A 20,447-nucleotide genomic window follows, 5' to 3' on the forward strand; every position below is an offset into this window, starting at 1 on the left:
AGCTGGGAATCAAACCCGGTTCCTCCAGATTAGGGTACACCTGCTCTTAACCACTACGCCACTGCTGCTCCTTCAAACCAGGCAGTAGCCAGGTTATTTTGTTTTCTCTCAAAGCCTGACGATTTACACAGCCGGGACTTGGTGTGCATTCACAATTGTTTTTATTTATTTGTTTTATTTATTTGTTTTATTTATTTGTTTAGGTCAGTTCGACTGAGAAACAGCAGGACTGACCCAAGGTCAATCAGTAGCTTCCACTACAGAGTGGGGATTTAAACCTGGGTAGATCTCACAAGGGATTTAAAATTAGCGAAGCATACATGAGAAAGACCTCACACAGGAGTAAATTAATGCCATTTCCTTTTAAATGCAGAAGCACAAAAAGGATTTTGTTGTCTGCATTTAAAACGCCATAAAACAGTATGAACCAATGAACACACCTCTCAAAGAGGGCAAGATGGCTTGTAGCCCGAGACCACCACGCCTTCCCTGCTATTCACCTCAAATCATCCATGTGTCTTCCTTTTGACAATGCAACACACCCGCCTCTACCAGCTACCAGGAGAAGCAACTGTCATGGAATTTTCTATTTCCATCCTTCTTTCTATGGAACAAGAACCGCTCTTCTCAAAAGTACCGGTTCTAGTTCTTCCTCCATGAGAACAAACCACGATTTATTGTCGAAGGCTTTCACGGCCGGAATCACTGGGGTGCTGTGTGGTTTCCGGGCTGTATGGCCGTGTTCTAGCAGCATTCTCTCCTGACGTTGCAGATACAGACGAAACGTCCGGAGAGAATGCTGCTAGAACACGGCCACACAGCCCGGAAACCACGCAGCACCCCAAACCACGATTTGTTACCCTTTGCTGACAGATATAGGGTTGCCGGCTCTGGATTGTGAAATTCTTGGAGGTTTAGGGGGTGCAAGATTTGGGGAGGGGAAGAGACCTCGGTGAGGTAAAATGTTGTAGAATCCACCTTCCAAAGTGGGCCCATTTTGAGCTTGCCGGCACTTTTGGAGTGGGCACCGTCACAAAACGTATGTGCGTAAAGTGCTCTCAAGTCACTGCAGACTCATGCCAACCCAGTAGGGTTTTGAAGGCGAGAGTCTCAGGCCCCTTCCGCACGCGCAAAATAATGCGTTTTCAAACCCCTTTCACAACTGTTTGCAAGTGGATCTTGCTATTCCGCACAGCTTCAAAGAGCACTGAAAGCAGTTTGAAAGGGCATTATTCTGCATGTGCGGAATGAGCCTAACAGAGGTGGCTGGCTATTGCCTTCCTTCTGAGTAACAGCCCAACTTGGCCTCACCAGTTTCTTGAAAACTCTTGGTGGGCACCACAGAAGGTGGATGGGCCCCCGGAGCTCCTAAACTAGAGGAACTTTTGGGCTTCTGTTCACCTGAGGTCCTTTGAAGTGGACAAGAGAAGTGATATGCTTTCATACGATATGTAGAAGAAGAAGAGTTTTGGATTTATATCCCCCCCTTTCTCTCCTGTAGGAGACTCAAAGGGGCTGACAATCTCCTTGCCCTTCCCCCCTCACAACAAACACCCTGTGAGGTAGGTGGGGCTGAGAGAGCTCCGAGAAGCTGTGACTAGCCCAAGGTCACCCAGCTGGCGTGTGTGGGAGTGCACAGGCTAATCTGAATTCCCCAGATAAGCCTCCACAGCTCAGGCGGCAGAGCGGGGAATCAAACCCGGTTCCTCCAGATTAGAGTAGACCTGCTCTTAACTACTACGCCACCGCTGCTCTATTGTGCGCACTACACAGAATGGCAAACCTTCCCTAAGGGAGGAGGCATAGGATACGAGTGAGAATTGGATTTATATCCCCCCCTTTCTCTCCTGTAGGAGACTCAAAGGGGCTTACAATCTCCTTGCCCTTCCCCCCTCACAACAAACACCCTGTGAGGTAGGTGGGGCTGAGAGAGCTCCGAGAAGCTGTGACTCGCCCAAGGTCACCCAGCTGGCGTGTGTGGGAGCGCCCAGGCTAATCTGAATTCCCCAGATTAGCCTCCACAGCACAAGTGGCAGAGCGGAGAATCAAACCCGGTTCCTCCAGATTAGGTACACGAGCTCTTAACCTCCTACGCCACTGCTGCTTGATGTAGCATCAAGCATTTATCTCACTTAGCCCAACATTGAAAGTTCACACCTGTACATCTGAATCTAGCAGCTTTGCACATCATATTATCAGAAGATCGTGATCCCTAAAACACAGTGGGCAAGTCAGAATTACATCGCTGATGAAGTGGACGAATGCTCCACAAAACAAGCATGAGCCGGGGAGCTCATCTGTATTCTGGGCTCTGTGGACGTTTTCTTCACTGTTCATGTTTGTGTAACCCCCATGCTCAGAATGGGTTGACCCAGAAAGGGGTGGAGACTCAAAGCAGCAGAAGGCCGCAGAGCTCATGTAGTTTGGAGGAGACAAGGCTACCAGACTCGGACCTTGATTGGTATAAGCCCTTAACACCTTGTTAAGGGTTTTGTGTGTGTTTGTAATGGGTGAGAGTTCTCCTGGAAACCTTCATCATGTTGAATCCTGTTCACCAAGCCCTTGGAGTCTTCAGGAGCCAACCCACTTGCAGGAAGAATTGGACTTGGCATTACAAGACTGTAACTAGAAGGACTTGAAATGAAACCTGAACAGGACCTTGAAGGGTGATGTTAAATGTTGATGTTTGATGTTATATGTTAAGAAAGTAAACCATTTTGTTTTTAAAATTTGTTGTTGCAAACTCATTCCAAGTTCTGCCCCACAGAACCCACAGATGGAGGTTACATTTGCACGAGACTAGCTTTCTTCGACCAGATTCTTTCAGAGGACTTCATTTCTTTTTCACATTTGTTGATGATTGCACGCATTGGTATCAAAATCAGCACGTTGTTTGCATTATATCTTATGTTGTCATTAGTGTGTGTGTGTGTGTGTGGGTGGGTGGGTTCTACTTTAATTTTTTTCATTTGTGCACGCTGTACCCTTTGAGTTGTTTTTACTTTTGGATCCGGGTACTAAAAGGAGGAGGACAGAGGTAATCCTTTGGCTGTATTCTGGATAGATTATCGAAGGCTTTCACAGCTGGAATTAGCCGGCTGTTCTTGATGACTTCCCGATGTTTCACCCGCATCTATGTCTGGCACAGGGGTCCGCAACCCACGGCTCTGGAGCCGCATGCGGCTCTTTCAGCCTTATACTGTGGCTCCGCATGGCCTGGAGGGCAGAGGGTAGCGTGGGCGTGTCCCTCCAGAGCAAAGCTGGAAGGAAAGGTGAGTGGAGGGGCCGAACCAGAGGCGGCTCTGTTTGGAGCTGCCTTTCCAGCTCGGTAGATCTTCGGGGCTGTGGAAAACAGGTCCAAATGGCTCGAAGAAGAAGAAGAAGAAGAAGAAGAAGAAGAAGAAGAAGAAGAAGAAGAAGAAGAAGAAGAAGAAGAACAAGAACAAGAACAAGAACAAGAACAAGAACAAGAACAAGAACAAGAACAAGAACAAGAAGAACAAGAACAAGAAGAACAAGAACAAGAACAAGAAGAGGAAGAGGAGGAGGAGGAGGAGGAGGAGGAGGAGGAGTTTGGATTTATATCCCCCCTTTCTCTCCTGCAGGAGACTCAAAGGGGCTTACAATCTCCTTTCCCTTCCCCCCTCACAACAAACACCCTGTGAGGTGGGTGGGGCTGAGAGAGCTCTGAGAAGCTGTGACTAGCCCAAGGTCACCCAGCTGGCGTGTGTGGGAGTGCACAGGCTAACCTGAATTCCCCAGATAAGCCTCCACAGCTCAGGTGACAGAGCGGAGAATCAAACCCGGTTCCTCCAGATTAGATACACGAGCTCTTAACCTCCAACGCCACTGCTGCTCCTTTGGGTGGCAAAGGTTGCCGACCCCTGGTCTGGCACCTTCGGAGGCACGTTACAGAACACAGAGGCACAGCGCCCCGGAGAGAAAGACATCTGACTGCAAGACGACAGATGAGGCCAGCCAGAGACGACAGGGAAACGTCAGGAGTGAAAACTATCAGACCGCGGCCTCGCAGCCCGGAATAATGACAACAGGCAGTCTTCTCTGGATCTGAGCAACCCTGGATTTGATCAGACTGACTAGGTCTCCATTTATACTGGGTAATACCCAGGAAAAGTTGCAGCCAGCAGAAGGTAGAGGAAACTTTCTGAGGCCCTGAGGAGGAGGAATTCTATTTTCTGCTTTATCAGAAGGGATCCTATGTCACATAGGAGGAAGGTAACCAGAGACTTCAGAGATGGAGGCGAGTTGGAAACCCGAAACCAAAGTGTGACTGAATCCCTGAGCGACCAGAGAGTCAAAGAACAAACACATTCCACAATACCCGCCACAAAAAAGCCATCTAACCCATCCCTTTACCTGCCCAGCTCAAGAATTTCATGCTGAAATCCTTCCGTGTAGGTTTGATGAACCTTCCCCTCAAACGAAGGGATCCAGGTAGCAATCAACGAAAAATCGACACCAAATATCGCAGGTCTATTTTTCTTCTGCAAACACGAGGGATAAAGCACCACTGTATAAAGAGAAGTCAAGCTCCAAGTGATGGCTGGAGATCTCCAGGTGACAAATATCAGCTTGCCTGGACAAAATGGCTGCTTTGGAAGGCGGGCCCTCTGGAATCATACCCCATTGAAGCCCCGCCCCTCCCCAAACTCCGCCCTCCTCAGTCTCCACTCCCAAAATCTTCAGGTATTCCCCAACCCAGAGATGGCAATCGTATCCAGGGGTCATCACAGCAAAACATCAGGGACTAAGTTCCAATGGAAATTAATAGGATTTAATTTAATACCAGTCACAACCATAAGACCAGAGGTGGGATCCAGCAGGTTCTCACCAGTTCCCGAGAGGAGGTTACTAATTGTTTGTGTGTGCCGAGAGGGGGTTACCAAAGGGGGATTTTGCCACGTGATTGTTGCCTTAGTTACGCCCCTCCTCTCAGCAGAACTTGAAGCAGTCTAGCAGGAGGTGCACCGGTGTGCGTGGCAGCCTGCGCCTGCGTGCATTCGTTTCCCGCCCAAGGACCGGCACAGCGGCTGCGTCCTTGCCACAGCCCCGCCCAGGAATGCCCCACCCCAGAATGCTCGGCCACGTCCCCATTGTGCCCCGCCCAGCCCCATTGGTGCTACGCCACAGTTTGAATCCCACCACCATGGGAACCTGTTACCAAAATTTTTGGATCCCACCACTGCATAAGACCCTGATGCGTGGTTTTACAAATTGAACTTCAGCAGCAACATAGGTAAGAGAAGCAACAGCGGTAGCTCTAGTAATTGCCCAAAAGTCTATGGTAAACCATAGAATTTCTGGTAACCCTTACAGCTACTCATTTTCACTTTCAGGTTGTATCTGGAAGAAGAGTTTGGATTTATACCCCACTTTTGTCAGCCATAAGGCATCTCAAAGGAACTCACAAACTCCTTCCCTTCCTCTCCCCACAACAAACACCTTGACGGCTGAGAGCGCTCTGAGAGAACTGTGACTAGCTTGAGGTCACCCAGCAGGCTTCATGTGCAGGAGCGGAGAAGCAAACCTGGTTCTCCAGATTAGAGTCCACCGTTCATGTGGAGCAGTGGTTCTCTATGTTAGCATCCAACGCTCTTAACCACTATTATACCATGCTGAATGTGACATAATCGGCTTGAGTCAACACCCCTGCAGCATTTTCCTACCTCCGCCCCCCCCAGTCACCAGGTTTAGCCTGGAAACCCCTCCCCAAAGTCCCCCAGTAAGCTTCCATTGTAGAGGAAGGGGTTCGAACCCATGTCTCCCAGGATCGTAGCCCAACACTCTTTCCGCTATGCCGTGCCAGCTGCTGCTGTTTTAACACAGGAGATTGATATTTTACTGCTATAGATTGTATTCTCTTGTTAAACACTTCCCTGGGAGTTGCAGGGCAAAAATAAGATGAAGAACTAACCAAGAACTTACAAGTTAAAAAAACTAGTCAAAAGCCTTTTGTAAGTTCAAGAACATCATTAGAGTGTGTATGCAGATATACCTGACTTTTTGATAGAGAGTTTCAATAGATGCTAGAGGAAGCTAATAAAACCTGTTCCCCAATCTCTCTGGGAATACCTGTGGATAGATTAATTGTAGCCCGGTACCTTTATCTCCTGGTTGAGGCCCGGTGGCATAGAGCAATCACCTTAGCTAGGTGTAATGCCCTGCCTTCTGCCTTTAGCCTTGGACGCCACCTTGGAATTCCACATAAAGAAAGGAAATGCCCGTGTGGCATGGGTTCTGTGGAAACGGTATCTGATATGCTGTTGAATTGTCCTTTTTATGAGATAGATAGGAAGAAGCACATAATCCCCTTCCTGCATGGAAGTGAAGGCATTACAGATAAACAGAAGGTTATCTATCTTTTTAACAGCCACAACTACGAGCTGTTGGAAGCGGTGGCTAAATTTTTTAATGGTGTTATTTTAACTCGCCAGAAGTTGTAAAGGCTGTTATTATCTTGCAATGTTAATGTTAAACTATTTATATGCCATTAAAGGTATTCGAAATTCGAAATAGTAACTAACCAAGAACTAAATTATTTTTATTTTATTTTGAAGTGCATCCCTCTTCTGAAAAAGGTCGCAGGTTCCCGCGATTTTTTGCCACTTCATTATGACGGTGATATGTCTTTCACCACCATTTTAAGCCAATCAAATAGGCAATCTTTAACCCATCTGATATCTGCTGTACACAGAGATCCACCCAAGCTAGACAAAGTCCAATGTCAACAGGCATTATTATTTTTTATGATTCAATCTAGTATATTTTGATCCTCCCTTTCCTTGAAGGAGCTTAGGAAAACACACAATGTTTTGTTCTCCATTTGATCGTCACAACAACCCTATAAGGTAGGCTTGGCTAAGAAAGTGTGATTGGCCCAAAGGTTACCCACAAGGCTTCATGGATGAGGTGGGGATTTGAGACTTGGTCAGCGAACTTCAACGTTACTAGACTAGTGACCCATCTTTCACCTCCAGGGGGGCAGCAAAGAACCAACGGATCCACAAGAAACCTCTGAGGATGTTTATAGACTATTGAAGGGGAACTAGAAAATTCATAGCATTTAGTCACACTGACTCAATGGAACCTCCATGTTTAGGGGCAGTCTCCTGCTGAATATCAGCTCTTGTTGGCTTGGTCAATTGAGGTGCAACAGTGGAGAAAACTGTTTGCTTAAGCATTAGAAAATAGTCCCAAACATGAGAATTATCATTCATTTTTACACAGTGCCTTTCTCAAAACCATTATTTTGTGCATTATTGACCATGGCACTTTGACACAAGAGCATTTATGCCAAAATGTATTTTTACTTTCAAACATATGGGGGGGTGGGGGAGAGATCAGGTCTAGATAGGCGCTAGGACCCCGGAGGAGCCTTCTACAACAAAGCAGGCCTGGTGTGTTTTGTTCTGTGTGGGAGGGATATACAATCTACTAACTGCACATAGGGGCAAAACATCCAAACTTCACATACGTGCTACAGGGGTCAGTGCTATCAGTCACAGACCTGGAAAGGGATTTGGGCGTCTTAGTTGATAGTTCCATGGGAATGTCAACTCAATGCATGGCAGCTGTGAAACAGGCAAACTCTATGCTGGGGATCATTAGGAAAGGAGTTGATAATAAAACTGCAAAGATTGTCATGCCCTTATATAAAGCAGTGGTGCGACTGCACTTGGAGTCCTGTGTTCAGTTCTGGTCGCCACATCTCAAAAAGGATATCGAAGAAATAGAAAAAGTGCAGAGAAGGGCAAAGAGGATGATTGAGGGACTGGAACACCTCCCTTATGAGGAGAGGCTGCAGCGTTTGGGACTCTTTAGTTTGGAGAGGAGACGTCTGAGGGGGGATATGATTGAAGTCTATAAAATTATGCATGGGGTAGAAAATGTTGACAGAGAAATTTTTCCCTCTTTCTCACAATACTAGAACCAGGGGGCATCCACTGAAAATGCTGGGGGGAAGAATTAGGACTAATAAAAGGAAACACTTCTTCACGCAACGTGTGATTGGTGTTTGGAATATGCTGCCACAGGAGGTGGTGATGGCCACTAACCTGGATAGCTCTAAAAAGGGCTTGGACAGATTTATGAAGGAGAAGTTGATCTATGGCTACCAATCTTGATCCTCCTTGATCTCAGATTGCAAATGCCTCAGCAGACCAGGTGCTCAGGAGCAGCAGCCGCAGAAGGCCCTTGCTTTCACATCCTGCATGTGAGCTCCCAAAGGCACCTGGTGGGCCACTGCGAGTAGCAGAGAGCTGGACTAGATGGACTCTGGTCTGATCCAGCAGGCTTGTTCTTATGTTCTTAAGGCCCTTGCTTTCACATCCTGCATGTGAGCTCCCAAAGGCACCTGGTGGGCCACTGCGAGTAGCAGAGTGCTGGACTAGATGGACTCTGGTCTGATCCAGCTGGCTTGTTCTTATGTTCTTATGTTCTTAACTTCTTTATGTGAAACGGAGTAAAGTGTGGGAAGATGAAAAGCTGAAACAGACGGGATGTAAATGGCCTGTTATAGGCCCCTTCCGCACATGCAGAATAATGCACTTTGAATCCACTTTCACAATTGCTTGCAAGCAGCTTTTGCTATTCCGCACAGTAAAATCCAGTTGCAAAGTGCACCGAAAGTGGATTGAAAGTGCATTATTCTGCATGTGCAGAAGGGGCCGTATATATTCACTTCTCCCTTCCTCTTGTGCCCTCCCCCGTGCCTACAATCTGTCAACGAACTAGACGTTTGCAGAGGAAAACGTGCAAAAGCTCAGACAATGTGTCCTTCCACCTTTTGGTTAGATCTACAGCAGAAATTCTGGGGCCGGCTCTGTAGAAGAAAAGTTTGGCAAAACACAACTTAACATTTGAGGGTTACAAAAAGCTCCTCCAAACCTCCCTCTTTCCCACAATCCTGTTCTCCTCTTCCATATCCTCTGCATTCATTCAAGGGATTACTCACTTGAACACACAATAATCTGTTCTATACAGAATTGTCCGCTCAGACTAGCAGCTGAGTTCCAGGCCCTCAGGCCGAGGTCTTTGACATCATTTTAATTGGGGATTTCAGGAATTGAACTTGGGGCCGTCTGGATGCCGGCCAGGTGCTCTACCACGGAGCCACAGCTCTGCAGGGGGTTGCCAACTTCTCAACCAGCCCCGGAAGCTGTGCTTCCAACAGCCGCCTGACTACACAGAGGGTCAAGCGATCATGTCCCACCTACCTGTTGAAGAAGAAGGAGGAGGAGGAGAAGGAGGAGGAGGAGGAGAAGGAGAAGGAGAAGGAGAAGGAGGAGAAGAAGAAGAAGGAGAAGGAGGAGGAGGAGGAGGAGGAGGAGGAGGAGGAGGAGGAGAAGAAGGAGGAGGAGGAGGAGAAGAAGAAGAAGAAGAAGAAGAAGAAGAAGAAGAAGAAGAAGAAGAAGAAGAAGAAGAAGAAGAAGAAGAAGAAGAAGAAGAAGAAAAAGAAGAAGAAGAAGAAGAAGAAGAAGAAGAAGAAGAAGAAGAAGAAGAGGAGGAGGAGGAGGAGGAGGAGGAGGAGTTTGGATTTATATCCCCCCTTTCTCTCCTGCAGGAGACTCAAAGGGGCTTACAATCTCCTTGCCCTTCCCCCCTCACAACAAACACCCTGTGAGGTAGGTGGGGCTGAGAGAGCTCCAAGAAGCTGTGACTAGCCCAAGGTCACCCAGCTGGCGTGTGTGGGAGTGCACAGGCTAATCTGAATTCCCCAGATAAGCCTCCACAGCTCAGGCGGCAGAGCTGGGAATCAAACCCGGTTCCTCCAGATTAGATACACGAGCTCTCAACCTCCTATGCCACTGAAGCCGATTACGCAGCTGCCGAAGGGTCAGTCGGAGGGGCTGGGTGGAAAGCTGGCCACCTGGCGCACCAAAGAGAAAAATGGGGGGAACGCCACTGCTCTCATACCTGCACAACCAGCCAGACAGCAGTTGCCAAATAGTCCCTCTTCTGTTGACGGGACGGGAGCATCACACCTGTCCCCATCCAGTCCTCTCGCTTGCTGAAGCACCTGAGCCGCTTTCTGTGCCTCCGACCCATCCACGTTCCAGCGGTTCTTTCCCTCCCTCCTTCAGCCAGTCTAAGAGAGGGTGGCGAGCAGTCGAGCACTTCGAACCGCCTGGGAGCCGCCTGTCATTTTAGCCTGCAGGGCCAAGCAGAGAGGAGAAACATCTCCTTCACGCTTGGAGGGTCAGGTGACAGGTGTTTGCTGGCCCGGAGACAGACTCAGCCTTCTGGCAAAAGCTGGAACCTCTCTTACAGGTACGGTGCAAGCTGTCTAGGCATGCCAACCTCCAGGTAGGACCTTGGGATCCCCAGAATCACAGAACATCTAGAAGAAGAGGAGGAGGAAGAGGAAGAGTTGGGATTTATATCCCACCTTTTTCTCCTGTAAGGAGACTCAAGGTGGCTTGCAAGCTCCTCTCCCTTCCTTTCCCCACATCAGACACCTTGTGAGGTAGGTGGGGCTGAGAGAGTTCTGAGAGAACTGCAACTAGCCCAAGGTCACCCAAGAGGCTTCATGTGGAGGAGTACGGAAATACATCTGGTTCGCCGGATAAGCCTCTGCCACTCGGGCGGAGGAGTGGGGAGTCAAACCCAGTTCTCCAGATTGGAATCCAGCTGCTCTTAACCACGACACCACACTGGCTCTCAACAACAGAGATCAATTTCCTGGGAGAAGATGGCTGCTATGGAAAGTGGACTCAACAGCACTGTACCCCCACACATATCTAACCCCTCCCCGCGGTCTACCCTTTCCTATCCCCAGGAGTTTCCCAAACTGCATCTGGCAACTTTAGAGAAGAAGAAGAAGAGTTTGGATTTATATCCCCTCTTTCTCTCCTGCAGGAGACTCAAAGGGGCTGACAATCTCCTTGCCCTTCTCCCCTCACAAAAAACACCCTGTGAGGTGGGTGGGGCTGAGAGAGCTCCGAGAAGCTGTGACTAGCCCAAGGTCACCCAGCTGGCGTGTGTGGGAGTGTACAGGCCAGTGGTGGCGAACCTCCACAGCTCAGGCGGCAGAGCGGAGAATCAAACCCGGTTCCTCCAGATTAGATACACGAGCTCTTAACCTCCTATGCCACTGCTGCTCCTTTACCTTCCTACCTCCTGGCAACTCTAAGGCTGTCTTTTTGGCTGGGGTAAGGACCAAACTCAAATAAAGTTCTCTCTCCCCAGCAGTGGGGATCACAGATTTTACCTGCAGTTCTTCCGACCACTCCACGTTGTCTTAAGTTTCCTTGGGGGAGTTTTGTGGAGATACGATCTGAAAGAATTTGTTGACTCGACCGGTTTGGAAATAGTTGTGAATCTTTTCATAGCTGCGGGAAGGCCCAACGAAGCCGGAGTTACCTTCTGCGTATGATTGGTTTATGGGAATTTGGAAGACCGCCTCGTTCAAAGAACTTCTCGGAGGTGCCAAAGAGGTAACACATTGCAATTCTACAGGGTTGTGTGTGTTTTTTAATGGAATGGTAGGCTATTGAAGTTGTGGTTTTGGAACAGTAAGGTTCTTACACCTGAATAAGAACATACGAACAAGAAGAAGAAGAAGAAGAGATTTATATCCCCCATTCTCTCCTGCAGGAGACTCAAAAGGGCTTACAAACTCCTTGTCCTTCCCCCCTCACAACGAACACCCTGTGAGGTAGGTGGGGCTGAGAGAGCTCCGAGAAGCTGTGACTCCTCCTCCTCCTCCTCCTCCTCCTCCTCCTCCTCCTCTTCCTCTTCCTCTTCCTCTTCCTCTTCTTCTTCTTCTTCTTCTTGTGTCAGAACGGGACTGATGCTCAAATTACCACAACCACTGAAGTGTGCTGGGTGATGCAGGGGCAGTGCCTCTGGATAGAAGCCCCGGACTTCCAGCTTCCACCTTGACCTAGATGGCCCCGACTAGCTTGGTCTCATCAGATCGTGGAAGCTAACCGGAGCTGTCCCTGGTTAATCTTTGGATGGGAGGTCACCAAGGAAGTCCTGGGTAGCTATTCAGAGGAAAGCAATGGCAAATCACCTCCGCATGGTGTTTTCTTATTGTTATTTTTTGCCCTGGCCTGGAGGGCCCAGGCTTACCTAAGAACACAAGAACATAAGAGAGAGCCTTGCTGGATCAGACCAGAGTCCATCTAGTCCAGCTCTCTGCTACTCGCAGTGGCCCACCAGGTGCCTTTGGGAGCTCACATGCAGGAGGTGAAAGCAATGGCCTTCTGCTGCTGCTGCTACTGAGCACCTGGTCGGCTTAGGCCTTTGCAATCTCAGATCAAGGAGGATCAAGATTGGTAGCCATAGATCGACTTCTCCTCCATCAATCTGTCCAAGCCCCCTTTAAAGCTATCCAGGTTAGGGCCATCACCACCTCTTGTGGCAGCATATTCCAAACACCAATCACACGTTGCGTGAAGAAGCGTTTCCTTTTATTAGTCCTCATTCTTCCCCCCAGCATTTTCAATGAATGCCCCCTGGTTCTAGTGTTGTGGGAAAGAGAGAGAAATGTCTCTCTGTCCACATTTTCTACCCCAGGCATAATTTTACAGACTTCAATCATATCCCCCCTCAGACGTCTCCTCTCCAAACTAAAGAGTACCTGATCGTGTCGGATCTCAGAAACTTAACGTGGCAGGATTTGGGGAGGGGAAGTGCTTAAGCAGGGTAGAGTGCCCTAGAACCCACCTTCCAAAGGACCATTTTCTCCAGGTGAGCTGCTATCTGTCACCTGGAGATTGGTTGTAATAGTGGGGGGTACTTCAACCGTCACCTAGAGATTGACATCTCTTTCTACAGCGATGCTTTATCCCTTGTGTTTGAAAAAAAAAATAGACCTGCAATATTTTCTCCAGAGAAACTGATCTCTGTGGCTTGGAGATAAGCTGTAATCCAGAGGTGGGATCCAGCAGGTTCTCACAGGTTCCCGAGAGTGGATTACTAATTATTTGTGTGTGCCGAGAGGGGGTTACTAATCGGGTCTGCTTTTCCCTTAGAAATTCCATTAGGTCCAAAAATCATAAAGTCCTGCTATTTCCTATGTGGCTGGTTAGCAAAGGTAGAAAACGGGATCATTCTCCCTGTTGGGCTGCTTTAAAAACATGTTTTAGAAATATGGTAAAGTTCCTTGTTTAAGGAAAGTGTCCTTCTTTTGATTTCTAGAAACAAAATTAAGTATTTGAAAGTCTCTCATTTGATAGGCAGTCAATGAGAGGAGAAGTAGTTGTTTCTGTTGGCAGTAGACGATAGGACTTGCTATAATGAGTTTAAATTACGGACAGAAAGATACCAGCTGGAAATTAGGAACTTTTTTTACAGTAAGAGTTTTCTACAGTAACAGAGAAATTATTAATGCCCCGCCCCCGGAATGCCTGGCCACGCCCCCGTCGTGCCCCGCCCAGCCCCAGTGGCGCTACGCCACTGTTTGAATCCCACCACCATGGGAACCTGTTACTAAAATTTTTGGATCCCACCACTGCTGTAATCCCATGAGAGCTCCAGCCTCCCCCCCACCTTGGAGATTCCACCATATTGCAATACCGGGGGCGGGGCGGAGGGTGCCACAAAAGTCAAGCTAGAGCATTGTGCACCGAGAAAGGCGCAAGACTGAATATCTTACAAAACTTGCAATACTTGATATACACAAATGGCACAAAACTATCATTACTTATACGCATAAGCATAGCTCTTCTGAAGTTTCAGCACAAAATTCCAGTTAGCGCGGGATTTGGTTCCGCTTTCTAAGACTGGTTTCAAAACAATACACAGATATGTGGAACTTGACTCTGTAAAAGTTTCAGTACAATGTACAGATATGTGGGACCTGTCTCTCAGTCTCCACTGTAACTTTTTTGTCCGACCAGTACTATATCTAGCGGCAAACCGCTGACACACAAACTTATGGTGTGCGGCAGATTCTTAGGTTTGAAATGAAAAATATCGAGCTAGTCAGTTCCGATGATGCCTGGCTGCATGGGGTTTTTAAAAATAATATTTTTATTAATTGTCTCAGTATAGCTAACAAACAGAGAAGGAAATATGGAACAGAGGAAAGAAAGAAAGGAGCAAAGACAAAACAGAAAAGGATCATACAGCAACCCAAAAACTGTATACATACCGTGTTTCCCCAAAAATAAGACAGTGTCTTATATTAATTTTTGCTCCCAAAGATCTGCTATGTCTTATTTTCAGGGGATGTCTTATTTTTCTGTGTTCTGTTTGTCAGGCATGCTTCCAAACAAAAACTTTGCTACGTCTTACTTTCGGGGGATGCCTTATATTTCGCACTTCAGCAAAACCTCTACTACGTCTTATTTTCAGGGGATGTCTTATATTTGGGGAAACAGGGTATTAGCCCTAACACGTTGGATCTTGAGATCACAGAACTGATATTATCAGAGAGAACATTGCACAGTTTTAAAATTCACTACCTTCTGTCCATTGGTTCTACAGCATCATTACTACATTTCTTGTATCTCGATCATTAACAAATTAATGTTCTTTCTGTTATTGTTATTCTTAACCTCGTGGTTTCTTCGCAGGCTAGAAATATTGACAATACAAGCAATAATGTTCATATTTATAAATATCCAATACAGAAATTGTACATAGAGACCGGACCTGTATTCTAAGTTTCTGTGTTGTTGAAGGCTTTCAAGGCTGGAATCACTAGGGTGTTGTGGGTTTTCCGGGTTGTATGGCCATGTTCCAGTAGCATTTTCTCCTGACGTTTTGCCTGCATCTGTGGCTGGCATCTTCAGAGGATCTGATGGTAGATGTACCAGAAAAAAAATGCCACTGGAACATGGCCATACAACCCGGAAAACCCACAACACCCTTCCTGTAAGATATTCAGTCTTGTGCCTGCCAGCCTTCACTGGTACAAATGGCTCTAATTTGACCCCCTGAAGATTGGCAACCCTCACCATTAGTGTTGTCATCAGTGGGACATCACCAGGTTCCACCCCATGACATCATCAGGGCCCACACTATGCCATCACCTGCCATGTGAGTCTCTGGGTTTTCGTGCTGGGGACCAGCCAAGAAATAGAAAAAATACTTGGTAATATGGTCGCCTTATTATTTGAAACCACAGCTTTTAAGATTAGGTCCAATAAGCCATTTTTTAAAAAATGGATATTTAAAGTTCTTTCCCCTAGCAAGCAAATACATAAGAACATAAGAACAAGCCAGCTGGATCAGACCAGAGTCCATCTAGTCCAGCTCTCTGCTACTCGCAGTGGCCCACCAGGTGCCATTGGGAGCTCACATGCAGGATGTGAAAGCAACGGCCTTCTGCGGCTATTGCTCACGAGCACCTGGACTGTTAAGGCATTTGCAATCTCAGATCAAAGAGGATCAAGATTGGTAGCCATAGATCGACTTATCCTCCATAAATCTGTCCAAGCCCCTTTGAAAGCTATCCAGGTGAGTGGCCATCACCACCTCCTGGGGCAGCATATTCCAAACACCAATCACACGTTGCGTGAAGAAGTGTTTCCTTTTATTAGTCCTAATTCTTCAACCCAGCATTTTAAAGGGATGCCCCTGGTTCTATAGTATTATTGAGAAAAGCATAGAAAATTTCCTCTCTGTCAACATTTTCTACCCCATGCATAATTTTATAGACTTCAATCATATCCCCTCTCAGACGTCTCCTCTCCAAACTAAAGAGTCCCAAACGCTGCAGCCTCTCCTCATAAGGAAGGTGCTCCAGTCCCTCAATCATCCTCGTTGCCCTTCTCTGCACTTTTTCTATCTCTTTGATATCCTTTTTGAGATGTGGCGACCAGAACTGAACACAGGACTCCAAGTGCGGTCGCACCACGGCTTTATATAAGGGCATGACAATCTTTGCAGTTTTATTCTCAATTCCTTTCCTAATTATTCCCAGCATAGAGTTTGCCTGGATACCTGGAAGAAGCCGATAGTTTTTCTTCTGGATTTGCGACAGATCGGCAGCAGAAACCAGCGCTGGTGTTTTCAATCTCTGCACTAGTCAGCAAGAGCAACGCTTACGCTTAAATCTCTAACCCCAGGTAAGGTTGACCGAAAGTTTAACTCCACTGTTGAATGACAGGCATTTCTCAGAAGGCCTTGAGAAACAGGCGGTGGCATCGAACAGCTTTCCCCAGATGTTAATATTTCACAGATTATTTCACCTGGCTTCAATTACTTCCTTCTAAAAAAAAAACCCCACAAGCCAACAGAAGAGTCATTGCCTGGTGTTTTCTCACCACTCTGCGCCGGTTCCATCTTTCCTCGTCCCACCAGCCTAAAAACAAGTCGCCCGAACCATCCATCACTTTAGATTCGCATCGACGCCTCATTACACGGGAGAAATTGGCCCAGCAACTTTCTCCGTCCGGCTTTTTCCAAGTCCGGAGGTTCGTGGTGCTTAATTGGGGAACTTCTCCTAAAAAAGGCCTCTGTCTGTGCCAATGATAAACCCCGGGCATCCGCCAAAGGACAGAGAGCGGCTTTCCCACGGCTGGGCTTGTCTCCTCAAAAGCTTTGCTTCTCGCAGTGTGCAAAAGGCAAAAAGAATCCCTCATTAGCACCCTGTTCACATCTCCTGTTTTCGGAGAGTCCAAAGGAAAGACTCCCACCAGCCCCCGAACTAGGGGGGAACTTTGATGAGCGCATTTGCAACCGGGATAACTTCCAAGTACACTCACCTCAAGGGGGGGTTTAATCTCCCCCAAAGTAGCTCGGCTCTCCAAGGATGATTTTTGCCCTCTTCAGCTCAGAGGACCTCTTCTTCTGGCACTTCCGTAACCAAACAGAAACAGCGGCCGAAATCTCCAAGGTGTCCAAGAGCTGGAGGGTTAGCTCCTCCCACAGTGGGAGGGGCATCTGTCATCTGTGATTTTTCTTTCTTCCTTTTTTTGGGAAAAAACGCACTAAATTAAATTGAGGAAAGGCTGGGGGGAATGGACGCGCAACCCAGACGTAGGAAGTGGTTCCCCACATGCCCCCCAGGAAAGACAGAGAAGGGGAGAAGAAGAAGAAGAAGAAGGGGGGATTTGATTCAGTCCTCAGCATTGCGGACGCCCCCGTGGAACAGAAAGAATTTGACATTCAAAAATCTGCCCATCGCCTTCTCGAGCATCTGCTTCTCAGATCGGGGAACGTAGGAGGAAGTGGTTATTCAGAAAACTGGGATTCGTTCCTGCGTCGCCTTTTTTCTGCTCCGATTGGGATCTCTTTTGAAGCCCTTTAAAACTGACAGAGGCTTTTGTCATTAAAGAAAATAAATCAGATTAGGAAAAAATGCCCTGGTAGGAAGGAGATGCGGAATGGTGAAATGGGAGGTCAGGGACACAAAAGGAAGTTTGTTTGCTGCTACGCAAACATCCCGAGTTGTTCTTGGATCTGAGTTGTCACCACTGAGTGTTTGCTGGGCTTCCTTTATCAACGTGCTCGATTTAGAAAGCTATGCGGCGCGCCCCTTTGCAGCACGAGAAGTGCAAGAAACATGATCCTTGTGGCTTTGCGGTGTTCTTTTTTTAAAAAAATATTAAGCACACCATCATCTCTACAGCTGGGAAACAGGCCTTCTGAGGACAACCGGGGTGACCGGAAGCCCAGGATTATCCGGGGTCAAGCAGAACAATTTCGCTCTTGGCCTCTGCAGAATTGCAAAGCTGGAGAAAAAGGTGAAGCCATTCAGAGCACCAGTGCTACATCAGAAGCATGCACAGTAAGGTATCACATGGGGCTGACAGCTGTAGCTGTAGGATATTTCACATCCACGGGGCATGCATTGTGAAAGCATGTGGGATCGGGATGATAGGCCGCTCCCCGACACCCCCAGGAGGATTGGAGGGGCGGGGATAGCCATACCAGCATGCAACAACATCACTTCCTGCAAAAACAGGAAGTGACATCACAATCATAGAATCATAGAACAGCGTATCAGAAGTTACCTGCGGGTTTAAGTGTATTTGGTGAAAGTTAACGGTAGTCCCCAATGCAAGCACTGGGTCATGACTAAATTGACATTTACTAGGCAGGCTTTGTTTATGGGGTGGTTTGCCATTACTTTCCCTGGTCATCTATGCAGGCTGGGTACTCCTTTTACTAAGGTGACCAGATTGTCACCTTTTTAAACCGGGGCGCGCGCATGCGCGTGCAGCCGCAGGAGCGCACTGCCTTTTGGGGCGCTCCCCGGTTTCCCGCCCTGTGACAGGGCGGGAAAAGGGGAGCGCCCCAGAAGGCAAAATCGGGACAGTTAAAAAACCCCGCGGGACGCGGGACAGATTGGTTTAAGGCGGGACTGTCCCGCCAAAAGCGGGACGTCTGGTCACCTTACCTTTTACCAACCCAGCAAAGTTAGAAGGCTGAGTCAACATTGAGCCAGCTACCTGAAACCAAATTCCTTCGGGATCGAATTCAGGTCACAAACAGAGCTCTGACTGCATTACTGCAGCTTTCCACTACGCACCACGGGAGTGTAAACACATCCAGAAATAGGCTCCTTCTGCACCTGCAGAATAATACACTTTCAATCCACTTTTACAATTGTTTGCAAGTGGATTTTGCTATTCTGCACAGCTGCAAAGTGCATTGAAAGTGGATTGAGAGTGTATTATTCTGCATGTGCGGAAGGGGCCATAGATCGATCACAGACTACTATTCCATGGCTTTGTAATCTATACTTCAAACATTTTTCCCTGTAACTGTGTATATATTCGACTGCCTGAGATTTCACTTCATGCAACCATTGAAAAGGATTCCAGCCCACACATGCTTCCGTTTCAATAACTGCATCACATCAATTGCCTCAGAGCTGGACTTTGTTTCTTCAGACTTAACATGGCTATCTCACCGACATTCACAGTTGGAAAGTCAACTCCTTAGCTCCAAATTGACTGACTGCCCTCTAGTGGCAAGACCACCGATATGCCATCATGTTCCGGGGGGGGGGGGGGGGAACACCCGAAATTGTTTTAATATGTTCCAGATGCACACACAGCAATGGTGGATTCCGCACGGCACAAATATAACGTCTTTAGGATGTTATATACAGCTTGGGGGGAAGAACTTCACACAGCTCTCTTTCCCAAAACGAGTTTAGCCCATTATATTTCTCTCAACCCAGGTTTTTCAAAGATCGCTAAACTTGCAATCTTTTCCCCGCAACCTGGGCTGAGGACGATTCCTGCTTGTTGAGCTAATGTCAGCAAGCAGGAAACGCTTTACTTCTCCTGCTCAAACCTCTTTTGTTTTCACCGCTCTTACCTGCGGCTGATTCTCCATGGAGATTCCCCAAGGAGGTTTCCTCTGCTTGGAGCTCATCCGTTTGCTACTTCACTGCAAAAAGTAGGTGAGTAACGTTTTGTTTTGCCTAGCGATCCTGCGCAGGTATTGCCTTTCCTTTATTTGTATTTTGTTTTGAGGGGGCTGTCTGCGAAGCTTTCGTGACAAAACTAGAGAAGCTGCAATAGGCGCAATATTTGTGTTGCCGTAGCTGTGCAGACGTCCCCCTCAAAAAAAGAGGGAAAACGACACGTGCTAGGCAAAACAAACTTTATTCATCTACTTTTTGCAGTGAAATAGCAAACGGGTGAGGTGCAATGGAGGAAACCTCCTTGAGGAATCTCCTTGGAGAATCTGTGCAGCACACAAAATACGGACACAACTGTGAAACTGACCACAGCTCCAGGCAGCAGGTGAGAAAATAGATCAGCTTTGGCTGACGATGCTTGTGTTGGTTCATGCTGGGGGGCATAAAAAAATCTCAAAGCAGATCTTTTTATAATGTCCTGGGGCGATTCCGCACATTAGTAAAATAGGTTCGACCCAGTTCCCTGAGAAGGGTACTGACCTAGGTCGAAGCCATTGTTGTTCCCCACTGCAACCAGCTTGATCCCAGCTCAGAGGGCGGAATCATCCTGTGCCTCTTCGCCGCTCCGTTCTGATTGGCTGCTGTTCTACGGCCATGTTCTGTCTATCCCCACACACGTTATAAAGAAAACTGCCACAGGAATGGAGGGACAAAGATGGCATTTTTTTGATTGGCCAGCTGTACGCATGCCCAAAACACTCAGCTGTGATTGGCTGAATGGGGGACTCCTGGCACCAGAGATTCCGCACTTTACTGGAATCGAGCTGAGTTCGAGCGGGGTTCCCTGAAAAAGTAGTAGTTCCCAACTGGAGTCGGAAATTTGACCGTTACACGGGGCGAAGCTGGTACAAAACCACGTCGATCCCAGTGGTTGTGCGGAGCACTTAGGTCGAACGCAGCTCGAACTTAGGTCGATCACGCAAGTGCGGAATCGACCCTGAGGATGTTATATTTCCGCTGTGCGGAATCCACCAATAAGACACACAGAACTAGCCATGGAGTATTTTTTTTTCCAAAGCCTTCTTGCAGCCTATGGAACAAAGTTCTTCATCACCTACAGTCAGTCAGATCTGTATATGTTACGATGATACCA

The 20,447-nt window shown here is 47.5% G+C and overlaps 1 protein-coding gene across 4 annotated transcripts in view; it reads right to left on the reverse strand.

The window, feature by feature from the left end:
* Positions 1-16,949, reverse strand: part of GDPD4 (glycerophosphodiester phosphodiesterase domain containing 4) — a 51,564-nt gene extending 34,615 nt beyond the window's left edge. For 3 of the 4 annotated variants that reach the window (XM_048492537.1, XM_048492538.1, XM_048492535.1), the window contains exon 1: positions 16,683-16,949. The gene's annotated coding sequence lies outside the window, so the exon portion shown is untranslated. Of the gene's footprint in view, positions 1-16,241; positions 16,399-16,682 lie in introns of those variants that run through there. The other variant, XM_048492536.1, reaches the window with a different exon arrangement.
* Between the last annotated feature and the right edge of the window lie 3,498 nt (positions 16,950-20,447).

This window comes from Sphaerodactylus townsendi, linkage group LG04, assembly GCF_021028975.2.
Source record: "Sphaerodactylus townsendi isolate TG3544 linkage group LG04, MPM_Stown_v2.3, whole genome shotgun sequence".
Classification (NCBI taxonomy): Eukaryota; Metazoa; Chordata; class Lepidosauria; order Squamata; family Sphaerodactylidae; genus Sphaerodactylus; species Sphaerodactylus townsendi.